The sequence below is a fragment of the Zosterops lateralis genome (assembly GCF_965231275.1).
Source record: "Zosterops lateralis genome assembly, chromosome: Z".
In the NCBI taxonomy this organism is placed as follows: Eukaryota; Metazoa; Chordata; class Aves; order Passeriformes; family Zosteropidae; genus Zosterops; species Zosterops lateralis.
Window position 1 is genome coordinate 56,344,291 of NC_139800.1, and position 22,925 is coordinate 56,367,215.

General features: G+C 35.5%; 1 protein-coding gene across 3 annotated transcripts in view; it reads right to left on the reverse strand.

The window, feature by feature from the left end:
- SNX24 (sorting nexin 24) overlaps positions 1–22,925 on the reverse strand; it is an 89,505-nt gene that overhangs the window by 10,176 nt on the left and 56,404 nt on the right. The gene's annotated exons all lie outside the window — the stretch shown is intronic.

Sequence of the window (22,925 nt, forward strand, 5' to 3'; positions counted from 1 at the left end):
ATTATAATTGTCTTAATTTACCTGGAACAACCCAAAACACAACAGATTTTTTTTACTTCTGTCTGAAAACTTGTAAGAGATATGTATTTCGGAAACTTGACAATCTTAAAATTACAGGTGTGCAGAAAAGGAACCAGCAGGTAAAGTTTCTCAACCACTACCTATAATTTGTGATGTAATATGCTCAACTGCAGCATTTATTCAAGTGAATATAAGATACTGGCTTGTAAGCATGACTAGCTACCTTGTTTGATCTGTCATCATAAACTGAAGGATAAATACTTTCAAAGAAATAAAACCTCACACTTAGTTTCTTTGTAATGTGAATTTTTGTTGCATCCAAAGTCTATCAAGATCATAGCAATGAGTTTCAAATATGGGTCGCAGAGTGATAAGTAGGCTAATTTAAGAAAAAAATCCCCAGGATATGCATTTCCTTCCTAAAGTAAATAAACTCCCCTCTTTCCCCAAAACTAAACCAGCTAATATAATCTCTAGCAAGGGATTTGGGAAGTGACTCCAGAAATACATTTTTCAACTCATTGATTTCAGCTGAACTAAAAGTGTCGTATTTTCTTAGAACATTTTACAGGGTGTTTATCTGTTACTGTCACACTTTAATGAACTACTCTGTGCTTCAGGAGAAAAACCCACAACACAACACAAGGGAAAGTCTGATGTTTACATCAGCAGAAATGTCTTTTTCATTGGAAGGGTGCAATTATTATTATGTAAGACAAATCATAAAATCCCCAATTTTTCTACCTTATCAGTTTCATAAAATCATGTTCCCTAAGGATGTCATTGATTAGTTGCACATGTTCTTTCAGTGACATCTGAAATACTTAATTGTCGGTTATCTTTTCTCCTTCAGTAACTAAAATATAGTCACAAAATTGCAAAGGGACTTGTTCTGCCTTAACCTTAGCTAGATGCCATCATGCAGTGGAAAACACTTCTAAAATATCACAGGATAATGCTCTCCAACAAGGGAGACATATAAACAGTATAATGATTTCCCATGAGTTTCCTTTTTAGAAAATTGTCACTAAAGCCAGGGTAAATGGTGACATATCTTCACAGAGGACACTGTGAAATCGAACACTGGCATTCTAGTTAGGCCCAAACCTACTCATCAGCCAATTATACCAGTAACTGAACATCTTGCTGAAAACCTAAACAAGACCACTTCACTAACCTTCAGAGACCCTGCCACAGAAATGCATCCTTTTCTATTATTATTATTATTATTATTATTATTATTATTATTATTATTATTACTATTGCTGCTTTTAATGAAGAAAGATTTAAAAATCAATTTCTTAAGTCTTCTATCACACTTTCTTGAGGTTGCTGGAAGAGCTGTTGAAAAGGGATAAAAGAGAATGGGAGCTGAGTTACAGGGTTCTTATGGACTTTTCCATTCAATCTGGTTTAGTTTGAAAGGCTGTACTGTTAGGGTGAAAAAGTTCATGACAGTTTTTCCTCTCTTCACAGGGAAAGATGCTTCACAATACCTAATTCAGTGGTGCAGCTAAAATGGGGGAAAAGAAAATCAATACATTCCAGCTACAGTAAGTAGGCTGGAGTGTCAGTCTCCACTGGGACCAAAATCCACATCTTTTAGAACATTTTAGAGTCTATATTCTTCTATTAACCTGCTTTTCCTGAACTGCTTTACACAGTCCCATGAAATGATAAAAAGGTTATCAAAATAACACATTAGCTAAAAACCAAGTAGAAAAAAGAACCAGACTTGTAAGATTAGGCTTTCATTTTTTAAAGTAATAGCAGATACAATCATGTTTTATAGTATCCATTGTGAAGAACTGTGAAGAAACTCACTCCCCTGTTCAGTGAGGCTTGTTAGAGGTTATTAACTATGATTAATTCTAAAAATAATTTCCACTTTTCATTACTACCAGAAGTATACACATATGTAAGATTAGAAGGCGTTTATTAAACCTGCTTAAAAATGTGCTTAAAGTTTCAAGAAGCGTGCAAGCCCATGTACAACAGAGAAGTGATGCTCCATATGAAGCATCAGCTAGTTAACACTCCCATACTGTGTATCAAAGGGAAGTCAGAGTGGCATCCATACAGTGGAGCTTGAAAGGGGAGAAATGTTGACTAAAGGTATTATAAGACAAAATACAACCAACAAAGATTCAGAAGTTCTAACTGAACCATCTGAAAGATAATGTAACATCACAGGAGTTTTTAAAAAAGAAGGACAGAGGGGACAGAGGGGAATTGCACCTCTGAACCACAGAACTGGAGGATACTTCCTGTGAGCTTAAAACTTCCCCAGTATTTCATGAGTGACAAATCCATCTATCACAGTAATCTCAAGCTATGCAAAGGATTAATTAGATGAAAGGGAAGACCAATAGGTTAAATGACTACTGGATCATCATCAAATATGTATGCAGGAATTCATGACAGTGTCTATAACTTACACTTCAAGGCAGTTTACTCATTTTGATTAAAAATACTACCACATAGGTCTTAAGATGAGAGCACTTTAGTTAGAAACCTAGTTGAAAACACAATTACAATTCCAACTAATATTTAACTACTAAGTACAGACTTGTGGCTAAGTCTACAAATATAATCCATTTGATGTGAAAAATAAAATATTCAAAATTTTTCCAAAAAACTGGGACCATAATTTAGTTGGAGCAAACAGTGAACTTCTCTTCAGTAAAATAGAAGACTAGTCCTTAAATGATTAGAAACAAAGAGCAAGAACAGTTCCTTTGAAAAATACAAATGAAAGGAAGCAGTCAATACAATTTCCTGACACGCTGTTCAAAGGACTAGAGGTTAAGACAAAGTTGGATGAGAAATGAAGAAATCAACAGAGCAAAAGGAAAAGAAACAGGCAGAAAGGAAAAGAAGGGCAGGCCAAGTTAATGATACTATAAAAACTTAGCAGGAGCAAGAAAGGCTTTTGAAAATAAGTAACTAGAAAATGTAATACAAAGAATGAATATATCCACTAATGACAGACATAAAATTAGATGCTGATTTCAAAATGTGTAAATTGAAGTATTTTTCAGAAGTAACAGACCGCTAAGAACATGGAAAATTAACAAGTAATTAAGACGATATGAATACAGGTGCAGGAATACCTTAGATAACAAGACATATATATATACATACATGCATATATATATATATATTAAAAAATCAGTAGATTCAGAAAATACACATTCTAGGAACATACACAAATTAAGTAGTTAGGTTTGGAAAAGTCTTCTCAAGAGTACAAGGGAAGAAGGCCTGTAAAAAAGCAAATATACTTACAATTACAATACACAGTAAATTGCAGTACTCTTTTCTAAAAGCTTAAAAGAACTACATACAAATATGCTGTAGTAAAAAAACCACTGAGCATTCAGGAGGAGCAAGATGCCTCATTTACGCTGCCCTCTGCCAACCCCTCCTCCAGGGTAAGCTCCAACAGGCAGTGTCATGGAGCACCAGGATGCTCACCTGAGACAGGCAACATCTGAGTCCTTTTACACAACCCCTCAGACCAACACATTCACTCCTAAATGCCAGAATTTCCTCACAAAACACTCTAGGTACAAACCAGCCACAAGAACTGCCCACAGCACAATTCATACCACCAGAAGTGCACGCATTTTCCCTGTTCAGGAAGTTTCTGTTGTCCACTACCAGAGACACCTGTTATCTACATTTACATTTTGAGAAACATCAAGGAAAGAGACCACTAAGACAAACAGAAAAAAAGAGAAAAAGACAGAGATGAAGAAGTGAAAAAATGTAGTTGCCAACTCTAACACCTGGCAAATTTCAGAATTGATAGGTTTTTGTTTCAGTCAGATACTGCCCTCTTTCTATGCTGATCCTTGTGCATCAGGAAGAAGGTTGCAGGGGAAAAAGAAGCAAAACCCTGCAACAGATCTGACCAGGTAACTAAATAGTATCATAAATACATAATCTATTTAAGGTGGAAATGTTCAGATCTAGATTTTCCAAACTTCCAAATCCTAACATACTTCCTCTAAATGTGAGGATTTTGTGTGCATTCCTGTCTACTCAGTGTGTGACAACCCCTTCTTAGAATTGTAGAATTATTTAGGTAGGAAAAGGTCTTTAAGAGCAGCCCTTAACCAAGCACTGCTGAATCCATCACTTAATCAAGTCCCTAAGTGCCATATCTACATGTTTCCTAAATACCTCCAGGGATGGTGGTGACTCAACTACTTCCCTGGACAGCTTGTTCCAATGCTTGACAACCTGCTCCTTGAACGAATTTTCCATCACATCTGACCTAAACTTCTCCATGACCAAGTAGAGGCCATTTCCTCTTATCGTGACACTTCTTATCTGAAAGGGGAGACCAACCTGGGGGTTCTGCCACAACCTTCTTTCATGCAGTTGTATAGAGCCATCAGGTCCCCCCTGAGAAAAACTTTCTCCAGGCAAAACAGTCCCAGCTCCCTCAGCTGTTCCCCACAGGACTTGTGCTCCAGACCATTCCCCAGCTGCACTGCCCTTCCCTGGACTTGCTCCAGCACCTCAACGTCCTTGAACTGAGGGGCCCAGATTTGAATCCAGGATTCAAGGTGTGGCATCACCAGTGGCCAGTACAGGAGCACAATGCCTGCCCTGGTCCTGCTGGGCACGCTATTGTGGACACAGGCCAGGATGCCCTTGGCCTTCTTGGCCACCTGGGCACAGCTGGCTCATGTTCAGCTACTGTCAACCAGCACCCACAGGTCCTTTTCTGCTGTGCAGTTTTCCAGCCAGTCTGCCCCAGCCTGGAGCACTGCAGGGGACTGTTATGACCCAAGGGCAGGACAGATCTTTGCTTTATTGAACATCATCCAGTTGGCCTCAGCCCATCAATCTAGCCTGTCCAGATCTTTCTGCAGAGCTTTCAAAGATTCCTTAGCAGATCAACATTCCCACCCAACTTACTGTCATCTGCAAACTGACAAGAAGTGCATGTGATCCCCACATCCAGGTCATGGGCAAAGATTTTAAACAGGGCTGTCCCCAGCACTGAGCTCTGGGGAACAGCACTTGTGATGGGCCACAAACTGGATGTAACTCCAGTCACCCCCACTCTCTGGGCCTGCCTGTCCAGCAAAGACTATGTCCATCCAAGACATGAACAGCATTATGAAGCCATCAGCATTCATCGCTGTCAGATTAAAACTCAGAATACTCAGCATACACTTCCATTTTCCCTTTTTTTTGGATCCTCATCAAAGCATTTCTGTAGTTGAGGTCATAAAACACGTAGAAAGGTATTTGGTTATTATATAACAAGTCAACACGAGCACAGGATTCCTACAAAGAAAACTCAACTTACTAATATTCTGGATTAATAATGGTGTCTAACATATTTTAAATGGTTTAAAAGCTGTTTTAGAACCAGAGAACTAAAAAAATTACAGTTATGATGATGATGATGATGAAGGTAACAACAATAATAGTAGTAATAATAATAATAATAAAAAAGACAATAATAATAATAATAATAATGTCAATACCATAACAGAACTACAATAAGGAGTAAAATTATTTGGAACAAAGACAAACACATCTGAATAAAAACATATCACAGAACTGCTGTGACTGAAACAGAAAGACTTTGGTTAGATGGTTACCGACTAGATATTACAACAAAGGAGAGACTCTGTTTCAATACTTACTGTGAACCCTGAAAGGATAGAGCCTACTTTCATTTCCAAAAAGCTTTTGACAACCCCGCCATGAAAAGCCTTAAGGCAAACTCAGCAAAGATAAGTAAGTTGTAACAAGATCCTTGCAAAGACAAATAAGTTGTTACAAGATAGGTTAGGAGAACACAGCTCCGAGTAATGCATATTGGAAAAAATGTAACAAAACAATGATGGATCTTAGAATGACCATTAGTGATTGGGGGAGTGAGTTGCTGATGGCTGTAAGAGCATTTTCACTTCTTTTTAGCTTCATAAGGAATCTCCCACAGCTCTAACTCATTTTGCTGGCTTTACTGAAAACAAGGAAAAAGCCAGATGTTTGATAAAGTCTGAGGAACTTATCTATGAAAACAAGTCTCGCTTTCCACAAGAATGACAATTTCATGCAAATCTCATATCAAAAATTTGAGTCATTTGGGCATGATTTCCTCATCTGGCATTGTTTCTACAAGATACTTAACAAAAATGCTATTCAACTCTACAATAACTTCTTACTTTGTCTCTATGACATTTTCCCGTCAGATGTTTTGGGTCAGAGTAAACTCTTGAGAAATGATTCTACATTCCCTTTGAAACTAATTAGACTAAGCAGCAGGTACCCACTCTGAAGTCCAAACAAGAGTACATAGAAGGCACAGGGAATTCACTGCACCTGCGGTTAATGAACTCAATTGTGTCATTTTTGCAAAAGTAAAGCAGGGGTAACATAGCTGATGAAATATATTTAGATTTAAATGGTGGAGGGTTTTGGGTTTTGTTTGTTAGTTTTGAGACCTGGTAGCATTTCAGCAGAAATACAATGTTGAATAAATACTCTAGGCTATTTTGTAGTATTGGAAGTGTAGCTACAAGGAAATTGGCAAGCTTTCTTTTAAAAATTCTGAAGCTTACTTAAATTTTAATCAACCTAACAAGACACACGTTGTGTGCAAGACATTTATTTACCTTTAACAGCAAAAGAAAGGTAAAAATCTGTGTGTGGGACTGGGTTTTTTGGTTGGGTTTTTTTTCCTCCTGAAAAACTAATATACTAACAATTTACTTTGATATCTTGATCCTGTACTTGAGGAAGTGGTTGCTAACACAATGGCAAAGAAGCACCAAGTATATTTTGACCACCAACAAACTCAGAAATTGAGAAAAAGAAAACTGGAGTCAGTCCTAACAGTACAGATAGACACCTCAGGTATAGAACAAGAATATGAATGTATTTGTTTAAATTTGTGAAAGAGAAGGGCTTTCTCATAGCAAGAGAAAGTGCTGTTTTAAAACACACATATATCCATATTCTTTATATTAACTTCTTTATATTCTTTATATTAAGACCAAATCAACTCAGAATAATGCAATAAATGTTGTGCTGACAGCCTTAGCCATTAATTAAAAACTATCTGTTTTCTGAAAAAAATCACAAAGGTTTGCTTTGAAAAACACTCATAAGAAATGTCTACTATGTATTGGAACCAACAGGTTAAAGTCATAGATTCAGACAATGTCTTCTTGCCTGCTTATGCTATAAAAGCATCATAACAAATGGTCAAGATGTAATGGTACTTAACCATATGGATATTAAAAAAGCATAGACAGCATTTCTTAAATTACACAAGCAAACTGAAATCAATGTCAGAGAAGAGAAATCTGAAGAGATGAAGTAGGAAATTTTTAACAGCTACTGATATGCACATTTAAATTAAATTCTTGATAAATAACTAGCTATTAACTATGATGTGACAACGTTTTTCCAGGGGTCATAAATTAGTCATTATTTTCATTAAAGAGAAACACAATATAAAAGAAATGGAGGACAGTAGGGCAGTCATAATGGAGTAAATTGTTTAATTTTATTTTCCTAAATAAGATAAGAATAGGAAACGATGGTCCAAAAGCAACAGTAAGCATTTTCAGCAGTAAGTTACTGCAGAACAGTCAGTGGCCAAGAAAGGCTTTAATATGTGTTGTCAAAACACTTAACTGGTCCAGTTTTGTCACCAAGAGTCTGAATTTAACTGTCATACTGCAACACTTGTGGGTCTTGACAGTTGGGTTATTACTATGTGAAAACAGCTTGATTAAGGACTGTACCCTGTTCCTCAGTACCACCCACTAAACTGCTCTTTCAGGATTAAGACTACAAATTAACTAAAATGTTTTGTCATAGAACAAACATGCCTACACTATATTTGCTGATGCCTTCTTCTACCACATATCTGCATTTTGTTAAAATCTGCCAAAGAATTAGAGATCTTGTTCATGACAAAATTCTGCATTAAATATCCTTCCACATAAATTTTCAGAGAAAGCTGAGTTCATCATGTCTGCATGTCCTCCATTACAGGAGAGACCTGACAGCAAATTATTAAATTGTGTATCTTTCAGTGAAATTAGCTGTTGGGCAGAATCAAGCCCAACATATTGCAGTATGATTTTATTTTGCTAATGAATCAACAATCTTTACAAAAGTATGACAAAGCATATATAAATTAAAAAACATAGCAGTTAAGACTTGTTGTGTGAAGCTTGTGATGCTAAATTCTGGCTATTTTTAAAATACTAAGTACTTGCTTGCTCATGGATTCAATCCGCATCAGGAATTAATGTCATCAGAAGTGCCAAAACTGCACAAAGTAATTCCCCTCCTCTGCAAACACAGAAATCCTGCTTTTTGTTCACACAGGGCTTCACTGTTTTTCTTATAAAAAATCCACAACTCCAAAACAATCCTCAGAACCCCCCATGCTTCCTTTTTTCACTCCTGCCACCCTGGCAAAACACCTCACCTCTCTTTCAGAGAAATGAGCATGCCTTGTTACATGCTGCTCTGTAACTATAGGAGCAAATCAATAGCAGCTGAATGCCATCTGCTTCGGGCAGCAGAACAGCACCAAAAGTGTGAGCAATGCATCTTCCCTTATTGAAAGGTTATTTTATGCAAGTAAACAATTCATCGTCTTCTTGCACGCTTGATGCTCATTTACCACTTTTGATCAATAAAATATGCAAAACAACAAAAAAATTGAATCCTAAGAGTAGTTCTGATGCCAGTGTGATAGGTAATCAATACCAGGTCTCTGTTCAGTAAAGCAGCCAGTAGGGTAACTCCTTTATTGTATGAACCCAGGAGAAAGTGTGGAAATGTGTCTTGTTACCTATAAAATGCAATAAGAGAGTGGGAAACACAACTTATATCCTTGAAATTAAAAAAAAAAAAAAAATCCCTCTAACTATGCAAAGGTTATACTAATGTCAGCTTGCCTGATCACTTCTTGCAAAGAATCTGCTGTTATGGTGCTGACAGAGCTTCACTATCACTAGTATTTGGTTAAATATATGGTTATTTTGTAGTCATTACAAGACATACTTTGGACAACAATCCCTCTTCCTTCTGAAGCTGCTCTACCTTATTAAGCCTCAGTTTTCAATGTATTTATGGTTCAGGTGAACTCAGTTTTTCTGTTAAAAACAAACTGCTATGGGAATTTCTTCTGCACAGTGTTTCTTTTAGTCAGACCACAAACTGCCTTATTACATTAAGCCTCCTGACAATTGATTCAAGTAGAATACTTCTCTCCCAACAAAGAAAACAACATCATTTTTACAGATACTGCAGAACAAAACCTCCAATTTAAACACTTTCCTAAAATAAAATAAAATACTTGAAATAACAGTTCCTATCCACAAATGCTCTCTAGTCCAGTGTACCAGATATCCTAATATTAAAAAAAAAATTAAAATTACTAATTTCTCATTTGAACAGCAGTTTTGCAGATTATATCACAAAGCCACAAGTTAAGCTGCACACTCTATATTCTGATCTGCACTCAACCAAATTTTCTTCAAACTTCTTTCCTGCATGTTTCTAGAAACACAATTATTTGGGTATGTGACCTTTACATACATTTGGCTATTTGAACTGCAAAAAAAAGCTTGATATTCTGTAGAAGAGTATCTTATGCAGGGCTTCCATTTCAGAGAACTAATCAGTACAAAATAAATAAATAAAAAAGAACTCTTGATTTTTTTTAATATTTGCCATGCAAAGACATTTTCCCAATGCACAGGTTGTAGGCTTTAAGAAAAGTTCTATTAAAGTGAAACCAAGAAATACTGACTAAAACCTAATTTCACCATAAGATTATAGCCAAACAGTAACTTGTAGTCAAGCAGCAACGCTTCTACACAGAAAAAGGAAAAAAATCTCTGCTTAGCAGTTCAGTTCTCATTCTTATTGCAAAAAGAAGACAACTGGAAGAACATATCTGTAAATCAACATATACAGAATTTTTAAGGTAATTACTGGTAGTTAAAAAAGAACATATTTGCAAACGTGGAAAATATCCTTCTGAGCAATCAATGAAATTTATTGAATATAAGATAGATTTGGGTTTAGGACTTATTTAAATCTGTGAATTAGAGGCAGGTTTGTAAGCAACAGTTCAAAATTTTTCTTTTATAACCTTGTAATACCTCTAACATTCGTAGCAGTAACAAGCAACTGTCCCTTCTGTTTAATGTAGCTTGGATCATGTTCCTCCTGCATCCCTTGTTCAAAAATGCTTATGAGTTTACATGAACTTCAATATATGGTTTGCACACATTTATAGAAGCCAAAACAACTTTGATCAAATTAATAATACAGAACATAGTAGTGAAAGTGCAGTAGCTTGGAGTCAATGACCCAACTAGCAGCAAGGGTATAATTTAAAGTCAGAAATTTCCAGTGCATGCACCGTTAGCCACAGTGAACCTGTTACTGCTCTAAAGGGAATTGTTTGCCTCTTATTAGATTTTCTACAGCACAGCCATAAGTGATAAATGTACTGCTGTACTCACTGTCAAGTTAATCAATGCTGCCAAAGTTTTGTTGACCTAACAGTAATCCATAAAGTGAGCGGCATTTTCTCTATCCCTATGACATCTCGGTCCTCAGTGGGGATACAAATCTTAAAACAGCTTCTCAAAAAAAAACCAAACCCCAAAACAACAACAACAACAACAAACCCAAAATTTAAAAAAAAAAAAGAAAACTAAGCAAAGCAAAGCAGGGGAAAAAAGATATTTTCAAAATTCTGTCTTTAAATTAGCAGACTGAGAATGCCTTGCTTCTCTGACAAATTGCTTAAAAATTATGGCCATACAATCAGTTTGATGGCTAAAATACTAGCAAATGGATGACCTCATGGAGGATAGAGCCTTGCTTATTAAAAAGAAGGTTAAAAACAGCTTCATGAGCCTTTCAAGGAAACAGTTGTGAATACAATTTACATGTAACTATAGATTAGTGTACTGGTTGGAACAGAACACATTGCGGCAATTCTGAAGACAGTAATGTGAAAACAATAATAAAAAATCAGCACCAATAAAACTTGTCTTTTGCTGTGTCTAGCTGTAATTCACAGTCCATGAGAGGCATCACCACTAGAAAGAAGAAAAAGTCAGGAAACAATCCCTGGTAGAACAAGCTGTTCTATAAACAAATTGCTGCCATGCTCTCACAAGCAATTATAGACATATGAAATATGAATTGCCATTGATTTTTCTTCTAGAGGTCACTCTGCTCCATGTTTTACGCAGTCTAGGCATTTATTTGGGTGGCAAACTGACAAGTTTTTACAGAATTAACAGAGCAATGTAATCCATGCTCAATCACAGGCACTTCATTATGGCTCTGTTCCTTGACACTTGTCCCTCCTAAAACTCACCAGCAAGGGAGTCCTTGATAAAGGTGAGGAATGAAGCAATTACTTGTGAAAAGAGACCATCCTAACTTGGTCAGTGAATGCTTATTTACTTTTTCTGTGCTGATGGCACACAAGCAGCATCAGCTGGAAGGCTGAATATCGCATCATAGCAATTCTGTGGACAACGTTCTGATTTGGCTAACAACTCTCCACATTTTTGTTACTCAAAGAGGGATGACTTCTCCAAAACAGAAAAAAATATTGCAATTTAGCCTGCTAACAAAAGCAGAAAAGCTATCTGTATTTCTGTTAAAAATATCATAACATTAGAAGGCTACAAGAATGCCAAGATGTTCTCCATAAATCCTGTATTTTTGATGCTATATTCTCACTTAGCGATTACTTGATGTTCCTCATTCGGCAAACAGAGAACTACTTATGGTCAGTTAACTCCACAAATGAGGTTGAAATAGTGTATCACAGATAAATTAATCATATATTCTGGCATTTTAGACAGCAATCTTCCTTATTTCTATTATTCACTTTGGCACAAGTATTTGGTCTACATGTTTCCCATACAAGAAAAATTAGTTAAAAAAATGCTGTGCTTTACATCTTCTTCCCAGTGGTTGTTCTTTCTCTGAAGGTTCTGTTTTACCTTACAAGAAAGCTTTAGCATCTGAAGCTAGGTAAAATAGTTATTTTGGTTACATTTATTGGTGCTTCAATGAAAAGGCAGAACACTACTATATGCAGTGCAACTGAGAGCTTAATCTAGACTCCAAAATGAGCAAATAAGTATGCCACCAGATGTGGATGTAGTCTAAGGGTTCAGAAAGGATTCAGAATACAACAGAAATCTACAAAAAGCCTAGCATTGTCTGTTGACTGGCCACAGAGATGACCTTCAATATATTATCATCACAAGACAATACCATAACTGATATGTAGATTGAATAAGATTGAATAAAGTCAAAGGGAAAAATTAAATTTCAGGGGAAAAAAACAAAAGAAGAATAGGTTGGAAGATGGAGAGCTGAAAGAACCTGAAGTTGAAACAATCTGCTATAGATACAAAAAAGAAAATACGATGGTTATAACTAAATAAATAAATTAAATAAATTATGCTAATTATGGTAAATATGCTACAGAGAAAACAATTTACATGTCTCCATACATACAGTAACAAACATATCAGTCTTGTCTGATAATAGACTCTCTGACTTCCTTGGTGAACATCACTGCTTTGTAAAATTGGAAAAAAATAATTGAAGAGAAATTTGGATTCATTTTGGGATTTTTCTGCCACTTAAAATTTGTGTTGAGATGTCAAACTTGGCTGCTGGACCTCTTCACTGAAATGCTGTCTATACTTTTATATTAATAATATAGTTTGTGAATATCTGCACAGCTATCAAGAGCCTCTGACAACATTAGAGGGCAAATTCGTCAGAAAATCCATTAATCTTTATTTCCAATGCTACAAAAAGACCCCAATATTTTGTGGTAACTTACTCTTGCAGTACATGTTCTTGTGATTCCAGCACTTAAAGCTGGATACCTAATTCAGGTCACATAATTAAACTTGCCTGAACTTGATTAATTATAAAAAAATCCCCTGTAAAGCAGGTAAGCACAATTGCATGGCATTTAAATACAATATCATTACAGAAACACAAATTGTTTCTTAATTGTGAAGTTACAAAATTGCTGCTGTTCAAAACTATTAGCATGTATCACTGTTTGACCTTGACTGAGTCCAAATACACAGAGAAATGTCTGATGGGAGAATGTGGAGATGGCTGCTTAAATGCTGCTGGTTGCAAGACTGTAGATTCTGAATTCTGTGCATGGTCTTTGTTCCTCTGTACTCTCCTGTGGCTTTGTGAGTGCTTTTTTTCTTTATGAGTGTTACATCAGAAGCCTTTCCCACTGAACTAGGTATGAGAGATGGATTCCACACTGAAAACACACTTGAAGATCTGGATGCCTTGACATCTGAAGAAACTAGGAGAGGTTTCACTTTTCTAACTTCCTAATGATTTTTTGGAGATAATCTAAGTACTTTTCAGAAGTCAACATTAAGGGGAAGCTGCTCAGAACACCATGGTTACACAGAATATAACTGTGATCTTATTCAGTTGCCAGCAAGGATACAAAGAAAAATACTGTAAATTACATATATTCAAAGTCCTATGTCTGTTAAAGCTTGTCTGTTATAATCAGTTCATGAGCTAATAGGCCACCATACTACCATGGTTATGAATGCTGAATTCCTCTAATGATGATGATATTCCAGAAATAAAAAATTTGAAGCTCAAAAAAATATGAAGTTCAAAAAATGGAGGATGAACTCCCCCAGTCAGATACACACGACTGGAATGACATTTTCTCAGAAGGTTTTATTGGGAAAGTTATCACTGACCTTTTCATTTTCCTAGAATAGATGTACCCAGTGGGTTGCAACAGCATAAGAAATAAGATTTTTATCCAACCATTTTAAAACTGTAATTCTGCAAAAGCAGACTCCAGCTACATTGCTGCTGTAAAGGCCAGAGATGCACCACACAAACTGATCCTCTAAGAGAGCAGTTTTAAAAGTTGTGGCAGCTGGTATATTTGTGCTGTCAATTTATGGGAATGGTGCCCACACAGAGAGCAGCAATGTAACTTATCTAGCCAAAGCAGTTCTGTAAAAACTGACAGAAATTAGGCTATTTAATGTGCTTTCTTCTTGATGGAGTACTTTACTCCAAAGCAGAATATACACAACAATTATCAACATGCAAAAAAACTTGTAAAACCTTTTTTTAACATATTAATACTCAGAGCCTAAAAGTCTATTTCAATATCTAAGGTGACAGAGAGGCTTTCTCCTCATGATGATGTGTGCACTGTCAAAATGCTGACATGTAAGGAGAGCACTCAGGTGCTTTTCCTATGTTTTGTCACTAAGAGAAATATCCAGAGAACCAATATGCTGAATGATGTTTACACAATGTGGACCAATGCAATTTGGCACATACAGGCAGCTGGAAGAAAGGAACACCCATCTAAAAGGCCTATATATACAGGAACACAAACCTGTACTAAAGAGGATTCAAAACATAGTACGTAGGCTGTCTCTACCAAACACAGAGGTTACTGATTATTAACATAAGCAAAGCAAACTTGGGAGATTACTGTATCTACAAACACAGCTGTTGAAGTATATGCAGGTCTTTCTTATGCTTTAGATGCAATTGGAATAAATCTTATGATGGTTCTGAATTGTATGATCTGTGATTTTCACATGTTTTTTATTTCTATATCACATATAAAATTTTCCTTTTTGCTTAGTGGCTACTCTCAGCTCTGTTTTCTTGCATCAGTGCCTCTTACTGCTTTACGTAAAATTTGCATTCATTGATAATGTTGGTTCAGTCTAACTGTTATACTGAGCTTTAAACTAATTCCTCTCAATTAATCTGTTCCACTCTTTGATAGCTTATTTATCAGATTGGTAAAGATAGATTTAATGGTACTTGCTGGAAACAAGTTCTTTAATTGGAAATACCTGAGTGCTTAGCTCACTTGTGCTCTAGCAATTAAGGACAATTTGGAAAAGCGTTTTTCCCCTTACTTGATTAGATATCCAAAGAAGCAGACAAAACAAATGACAACACCACCTAGCAATATTGGTTCAAATAAAAGCCCAGCAGCCAAATTAGTTACTATGAGAAATGTGAACCATCCCCATCAATTCCAATGCTGTGTAACATTCATTTTGCTGTATCTTTGCCTCCCAAGTAGGTAAATGGCAAAATTTCTTTCAAAATGCATAGCTCTATACCTGCCTCTATACAATTATCCCTTTCCACAAATAAGCCAAATCAACAGAAGAAATTATTTTTCTTGATTAAGCTCCCACATTTCTCTTGGGATGAAACAAAACAAACAATTAATCTTTCCTTATTTGTTCTCAGAAGAACCTGCATCCCTTAAATGTACAATAACCAGGGTACCTGTGGCAGGCAGTCGGCAGCAATTAGGCTTGAGCTGAAAACGAATGGACTAGAGTCAGAATGCCTAATCTGCTGAGAGTTTCTACAGGAGGGCAAGGTTAGACCAGGAAAATTCCCTTGCTGTGGAAACACTGTTAAAAATTACCACCTGACTTCAGCATAATTAACAAGGTTTGGGAATTTATATGAACTGAGTAATTGAAAAGAATTAGCAAGAGATATATACATTAATCTTCACCAGTTAAAACATGCCTAATGAAATTAAAGGTTGTTCTTCTGCTTCATGCTTTGTTTCTACAAACTTTTTTTCATCTACAGAAGAAAAAGTATATTAGATAAAGATGATTATAATTATGAGAACTTAAAAACAAAAAAACGCACCACAATTTTTACATCAATACTTCTTGAAAATTTTCTTATATATAATTCACAGTATTTATCATAAGTAACTCTGGAAGTTTCTTATTTTAATGTCCATATTTTTGAAGTCTACAGGAAAAATCCACATGAGAGTTATAAATTTAGGCATCATTCAATAATGTGTATTTGTTTGCAAATGTACCTTCACAGAAATCCAAGTCAAATCTCAGTCAAAAAATTCTGCAATTAATGGGTTTAGTGTAAAATGAGCTTTTTTACATGCAACTAAATCAATATTATATTCAGACAACAGAGACAATAAGCAGGTGGAAAACTAAAAAAGACAATTAATAGTGATGTGGGTAGAGATAGACAATGTTAGAGAAGATAACAAGCATTTGTTAATCTCTTAAACTACTCATGACCACAAGACCTTCCCCCCTTAGTTCACTCTGAAATCCTTCAACATCTTTCAGAAAGGAGTCATGTAAGACTCCATAAATGCCAAGAAAAGGCAGCACACACAGACACACGGGAATTAGATCTAATGCAGGAGCATTCAATTTACTGCAGAACCAAAAGAATAGGCTCACTAACCATCATGCCACAACCTATCTGACGAAGACTATTTGCCTCTTCCTCTGCTCATCTCTTATGTACTGAAAGACCAGCTCTCATGTTTTGCTAGCAGTCCTTCTTGCAAAGAATTAATCTGTTCCTGTGCTCTGTCCTTTCAACATCTAAAGCAAAAGGTCAAGAATTACTGCTATTTATTTCAGTATCTTTCTGGTAAACCCCTGTGATTAGCTCCATAACTTGTTGGGTTTTGTTTGTTTGCGTTTTTTTTTTTTTCAGAATGGTCTGTATTAAACGATACAAACAATGTTGGACAATAACATTATTATGGCACACTAGAATCAAGCTTTAATTCAGTTTCCTTATGTATAAGGATTTATTTAACACTGCTTACACATATAGTATGATCCTACATTACTCTTTCTCCCAGAACAAGTTCCTCATCCAAAGCATATAACAAATGGTTCAGTTATTCAGCATATATTCCATATTTTGTTTTCTTCTTCTGGCTTCCACACAGCCTGTGCCTTATGTGCAGATTCAAATCCTGCTTAAAAAAAAAAAATATATATATATATATATATTCGATTCTTCATGAACTTTTTTCTCCTACCCTCATGTGCAATTTATAAATGTGTAAAGAATATTAATGGTGCATCTTCACTCACACACAAAGAGTGTATGCAGAAGAATGGTACCAGATCGCATAAAGTCAATGCAATCTAGGTATAAACTACATTCCAATTTCATGCTGTATACTACTGAAAAACCTTGACAAAACACAGTGTGTTACACTATGCATGCAAAAATAAAATACTCCTTCAGTAGAAAATAAGTTTATCCCTTTATTAGCATTTCATTAACTTTACAGGCTAATTTTGAAGAAAAAGCCCTTAAGATTTAACTTGCTTTGAAAGTCCAATTTAAAAAAGCAATAGTCGTTTGTATAAATAAATGTAAGAATTACCTTATGTAAAACAGCACAGAATAGGAACTGCAAATGTGTTTAAAATGCTATGGATTGATTATAAAGATGGGGGAAACCTTAGTTTTTCTACCAAACTTCAGCTGGTAGACTGCAGGAATTACTGCCCCCTCCTTCCTTCCTTACTATAATGGAGAAAATTTTTATTTTACTTCCCTCCACCCTCCCCAAAGAGCTCAAGCAAATCTATTAAATATCTATTCAGAAAAGAAAGTTTATTGCCTACACATCAAATGTGGAGCTGCATTCAGGATAAGGAAGGTGAGCACGTTTTCTTTCATCACAGCTAAATGAATCAAGTATCTCATACTTTGTATGGATTTAAAAGGAATCAGGGCTGTTAGAACAGTCATCAGCAGACTACAGGAGTGTGCCAGCCTTTGAATTTTAATATCCCTAGTTCTGCTTTCATGGGCTGTGACTAAGACAGAGAACTTAATTTCTTTCTCTCCTTTTAAATATTTTCCATTTATTCTAAGCATATGCAGTCATGACAGAGAACTTTTCTCACTGTATGGAAATGCATGATTAGTACACTTTGATGTTCATCTTAACTTGGACAAAAGTATGTAATAAAATATCATTATGATACACAGTATAATAAAAAGAGAACAAGTACTTGGATGTGGTTTCTAAATGTGTCACAACTACTAATGTAAATTCTGTGCTTAACTGAGTAAAATTTATTTTGATCACTTCTAACATGAAAGAGTAAAATGAGAGAGTTCATGCAGCACAATTTTGTACAGCAAAACCAGATTATTGAAGATGAAGGAAAAAAGTATTAATCATAAATCACAAAAAAGCATAAGTTGAAAAGCAAAAACTTAACTCCTAAAACACAAAGCAGGTTATTTTCTGAGCATGCTTGAAAAATGCTTCAAATCATTCTTCATAAATCTCTGCAGGCAGACACTTTTAATAAATGGGTCTCCTTTAAATTATCTACAGAATTATTTTGTTTCCCTGTTTTCTTTGGCTTTCTGCTTCCTCTTAACAAATACGCAGTCCTGCATGTGTCAGGCACACTTCTTTAAAATCCAGAGCCATCTAAGCCCAGCTATATCTTTACCACCAAAGAAACACGTATGCACAACAGAATCTTAAAAAAGCCGGTTGCAGCAATGATGGATTTAAGTTATTAACCGATCAAAAAAAGATGGATGGTGGTCTGCTTTTCTTAATCTACATCATCATCTAGATCTATTTAAGGATATGTGGTACACTAACAAACTTAGTTAAGGTTTCGATAAAATCAGTAGAATAATCTGCCCTGTTACATTGAGACTGTATCGATCAATAAAATCACTTGTACTAGGAAAGTACTGTTAAGTACTGACAATCCTAGCCATTAATATTATTTAACACTCTGCTCACAATCTTTAATGAGGACAAAGAACATTGTGTCTTTTTATACTTATCATACCATTGCTGTTAGAATTCTTTACAGGAGCTGTTCAGCTTTGATTACTGCACACTAAATGGAGTTAGAGATGGTACAAACTAAGTAATTTTGGATAATGGAGAGAATTTTCAATATGATTAATAGATGTGGGTGATTCAACAGACTTTCCAGCAAAATATCAGTTAAATCTTATTTCACTGAATCCAACTTTTTTTTACAACTTTCTAATGATAGACTCTTTCTTCTCAGCATATTCACCTGAATTTAAAATAAAACTGGTTTCCAGAAACAGCAATCAGGAGATAAGCATCTGTTCTGGACTTGATGGGAAATTTTTTTTCTGCAAATAAGCCAATTTGGTCTTAAATTAGTTAGAAATAGATCCTAACAGTGAATGTGTATGTAGGACAAAGGGAAGGACTGCCTCTGCAGAACCCTTTGTGGTGCCTAATGAATGATACAAGGAAGTCAAAGTGACTTCTATCCAGCTCCTGCTCTCAGACATGGGAAATGGTTAAACAGAAGCCTAGTGGGAAAAAACCCCACATGTGGGTCAGGCACACAAAGAATAAGGTGAAGAAAAAAACAAAAGCCCACATTTTGCACAAAACTTTTATAGCTTAAAATTTCAACCTCTGAATTCAGCTTTTAAACATATAACTGATTACTTGCCACGTGTAAAGCATTTGATCTGAAAAAGCATTAGCCTTTGCTATGCTATTAGCCTATGCAAGTGGCTTTGCACAGTCACATCACCTGCATACCTCTTCATTACTTACCTATCTATCTACCTATCTGTCTGGCTGTCTATTTATCTCAATAGATACATATCTCTATAAATATATCTAAATTATTCAAATATGTATTTTCAACCACACAATTAACTAATTTTTCTTTTTAGATAGTGTTCATGATACATACAGGGCTCAGTTCTTGAAAACAATGTAATGTTTAAACAAATCTAGTAACAAGGTAAAACACAAATATGTCTCTAATAAGTTTAAGGATTATATGAGAGGTCATTGCTTCAGAGCAAAGGTCCATTTAGCACTGTATGCTATATTCCAAAATGGCTATAATGGATACCAAGGAAGAGTATAAATGCTCAAGACTATCATATAAGACATTTTCCAAACAAAATCAGCCTCAAAAGTCATTTCCAACTAAAGGACCTTCTATGCTTGATATAGGCTGTCCTTTCATATAGCTTTCCAGTCTTCCAATTGAACTAACTCAAAATTTTGTGTTCACAACACCCTTTGGTGAAGGTACACAGGTATATGCTTGATACAGAACAGATTTTTGAGCATATAAAGGAAGAAAAACTGTAATAAATGGATAAGTGTGATGAATGGACATGGACAGAATGGATAAATGTGATGAATGTGAACTGCACAGAAATAAAATTTAAATAGTTGAATGATCATTGACTGGTTCTAAAAACATTTTGCCATTGCATTTCCATAATTAAATAGTACTTGATTCATTTTTATTGGGCAAAGGTAATAAAATGTCTCATAAAACTGCATGTATCACACACAAAGATCTCAATAATTCTGAACATCTCCAACAGCACCAGTTCACTTCTACAGACATTACATATGTAACATCAAAAACTGTTCCACTTAGAAAGTATTTACAGATTACATCTGATCTTAGAGACCCATATCAGCTTAAGCCACAATCAAGATCTTCTTGTCTTTATATGAAGCCTTAGTTTTCGTTCTGCTTAGGAGGGCTCGGATTATTTTATGTACTACCATGGGACCATTTTTACTTCTACTTCACAAAGAGAAAACAATGAAAAACCATGTACATCACCAAGGATTTCTTTCCTCACATAAATTTCCTTTCTTTTCTGATCCTATTCCAGGCAAGAGAGTTCTGAAGCAGGATTTCAGCTGCAATTACAGAACAGGCATATTTGGCTATTGAAAGGCAAAGCTCTAGCAAACACACTACGTGGAGTACTTGCACACTGGCATCAGGAGCCTAGATGTCTCATCTTAGAGCAGAGATCTCTCCAGTCTTCTTGATAATGGACAAGGTTATAAATAGCTGAGTTTGCATTCCTTCTTGTTAGAATAGCAAGAAGTCAAAAGAATTGGAAACAGTTAAGCAGTGAAGAACTAATGAAACTCCCCACGAGGTGATGGAAAACTTTTTCTTCACAATTTGACAAAAATCCCAAAGGAATCACATTAACAAAGTGAAAAGGGACAATGACTGAAGCTAAGGAAAGCACAATTCTTAAATCCAGTTAAATATTAAATGCTGTATTAGGTCTGAAATGTTTTGCAACAGTTTTCAAATTAACAAAAAGAACCTTTCAGTATGTTTTAACTGCATCTAAAACATTTATGAAGTAACATCATAAAAAGTAGATTAACTTAAAAGAAAATGGTACAAAAATTTTGTTCATACTCATTGGCCAGTCAGAAAAAGTTATTTACTTATTTAAACTTTACCACAAGCAATTTTGTATCAACGCTTATTGAAGTAATTAAAGAAAATCACAGTGGCTTCTGAAGAAATGACACCTTGAGCCAATTTTTCTGTATTGACAGTTTGTCTTCTGGAGTCTAACTAATTATAGAAATAGCTTATTTGTGCCCATTTTTTGAAGTTGCAGTTGAATCCCCCCAAAAGAGTAAAAAAATTTAATATAATAATGTGGACTTTTCTTCTTTATATTTCTGATGAACTTACTCATAAAGCAACTACACATTATTCATTACATTATTACATCCACTGTTTTCCTAACTCCTCCCTGCTGGAAACTAAGACAGCTAAGGAGTATAGGATTGGATTTTAATTTTTTAAGGATAAAGTCATAACAGATACCATTTTACTTATGTTTTTCAGGAAGGATTGGTAGTTTAAATATTTTTAAAGAGAATTGCATTCTGAAGAATACTGAAATATAGGTCAAAGTTCTTCTCAGATCTCCAGATTATTCCTTAAATGGAAAACAAATCTCTAGTCCAGTTTCATAAATGTCATAATTCATTTTTAAGATCTGGATTCCTGAAACTGCTGGAATGTTGAAGTTCATCAAGTCTTCATGTGTCACAGCCAAGGAGCACTTTAACCAATCTTATCTCCAGGAATCAGGACTGTTCTCTTTGTAAAATATTCAAGAATAAATAAAAGGCAAGTATGTTTTCTTGACCTCAGCCAAGACAGAAATATTAGCTCTACATATTAACTCTGGTTAGAGATGTATGAACATAGAGACCCTACATAGATACAGAGCACTTCAGAAGGTCTACAACACTCTGTTTTATATTAGAGTCTTGCTAGTCACAAGAATTTCTTCAGGTCACCCAGACCACATGAAATGAGTTAGTACCCTGAAACTAATAAAAAAATAGGGGCCTCCTTCAAAATCTTTCCCTATATGCAAATTATTTCAGTGAAGACTAGCAGCAGCTACCAAGTCTCCTGCTGAGGTGTGGGTGCCACTTCACAGTGAATTCTGTTAACGATGCCTGTTATCTTGTTGGACTGATGATATCAGCAAATGATGAGATTTCTTCAGCCCAAGGGGGTTAGAAAATATCTATTCCATTGAACTTTAAAAGGCAGACCTGTCAAAGGGCAAGTCCCTGGGGCAGACTGACTGGATGGCAATAACATCCAGTGTCAGCTTACTGGGACAAGGATATGACCTAACTCCAAATGAGCAGGTGGCTAGATCAAATTTTTCCCCATTACCAATTCACAGAAAATAAGATCTGTAAAAACTGCTCCTCCAATACTATATCATATCAAACATATTTTTAACAAATACTAATCTGATCCAAAGCAGCTGCAGCTGCTCTGATAGCCAGTTAGATAAGGTTCCTCCAGTACTACCTTTGAACATTCAAAACAAGACCCCAACTACCTGTTCACTTGGTCAATCTACAAAATTACTTACCAAACTCAGACATAGTAAAAACCATGGAAGAAGGAGTTTTCAAGTGGTTTATATTTTATTTAAATACAGATGAAAACCAAATTATATTTCTGTATTGCTTTGTGATAATAGTCAGTCCAAGATTGGACAGTGGATGAAAAAAACCCAAAACAAACCCCATCCAGAAGCTACAATACTGGTTATCAGCCTGCTCCATCGTCTTCCACACTTATCTTCACCTTCTTGTTCTTTTGAGCAAATACATTTATCTACACTCACTACTATGAGGAGTC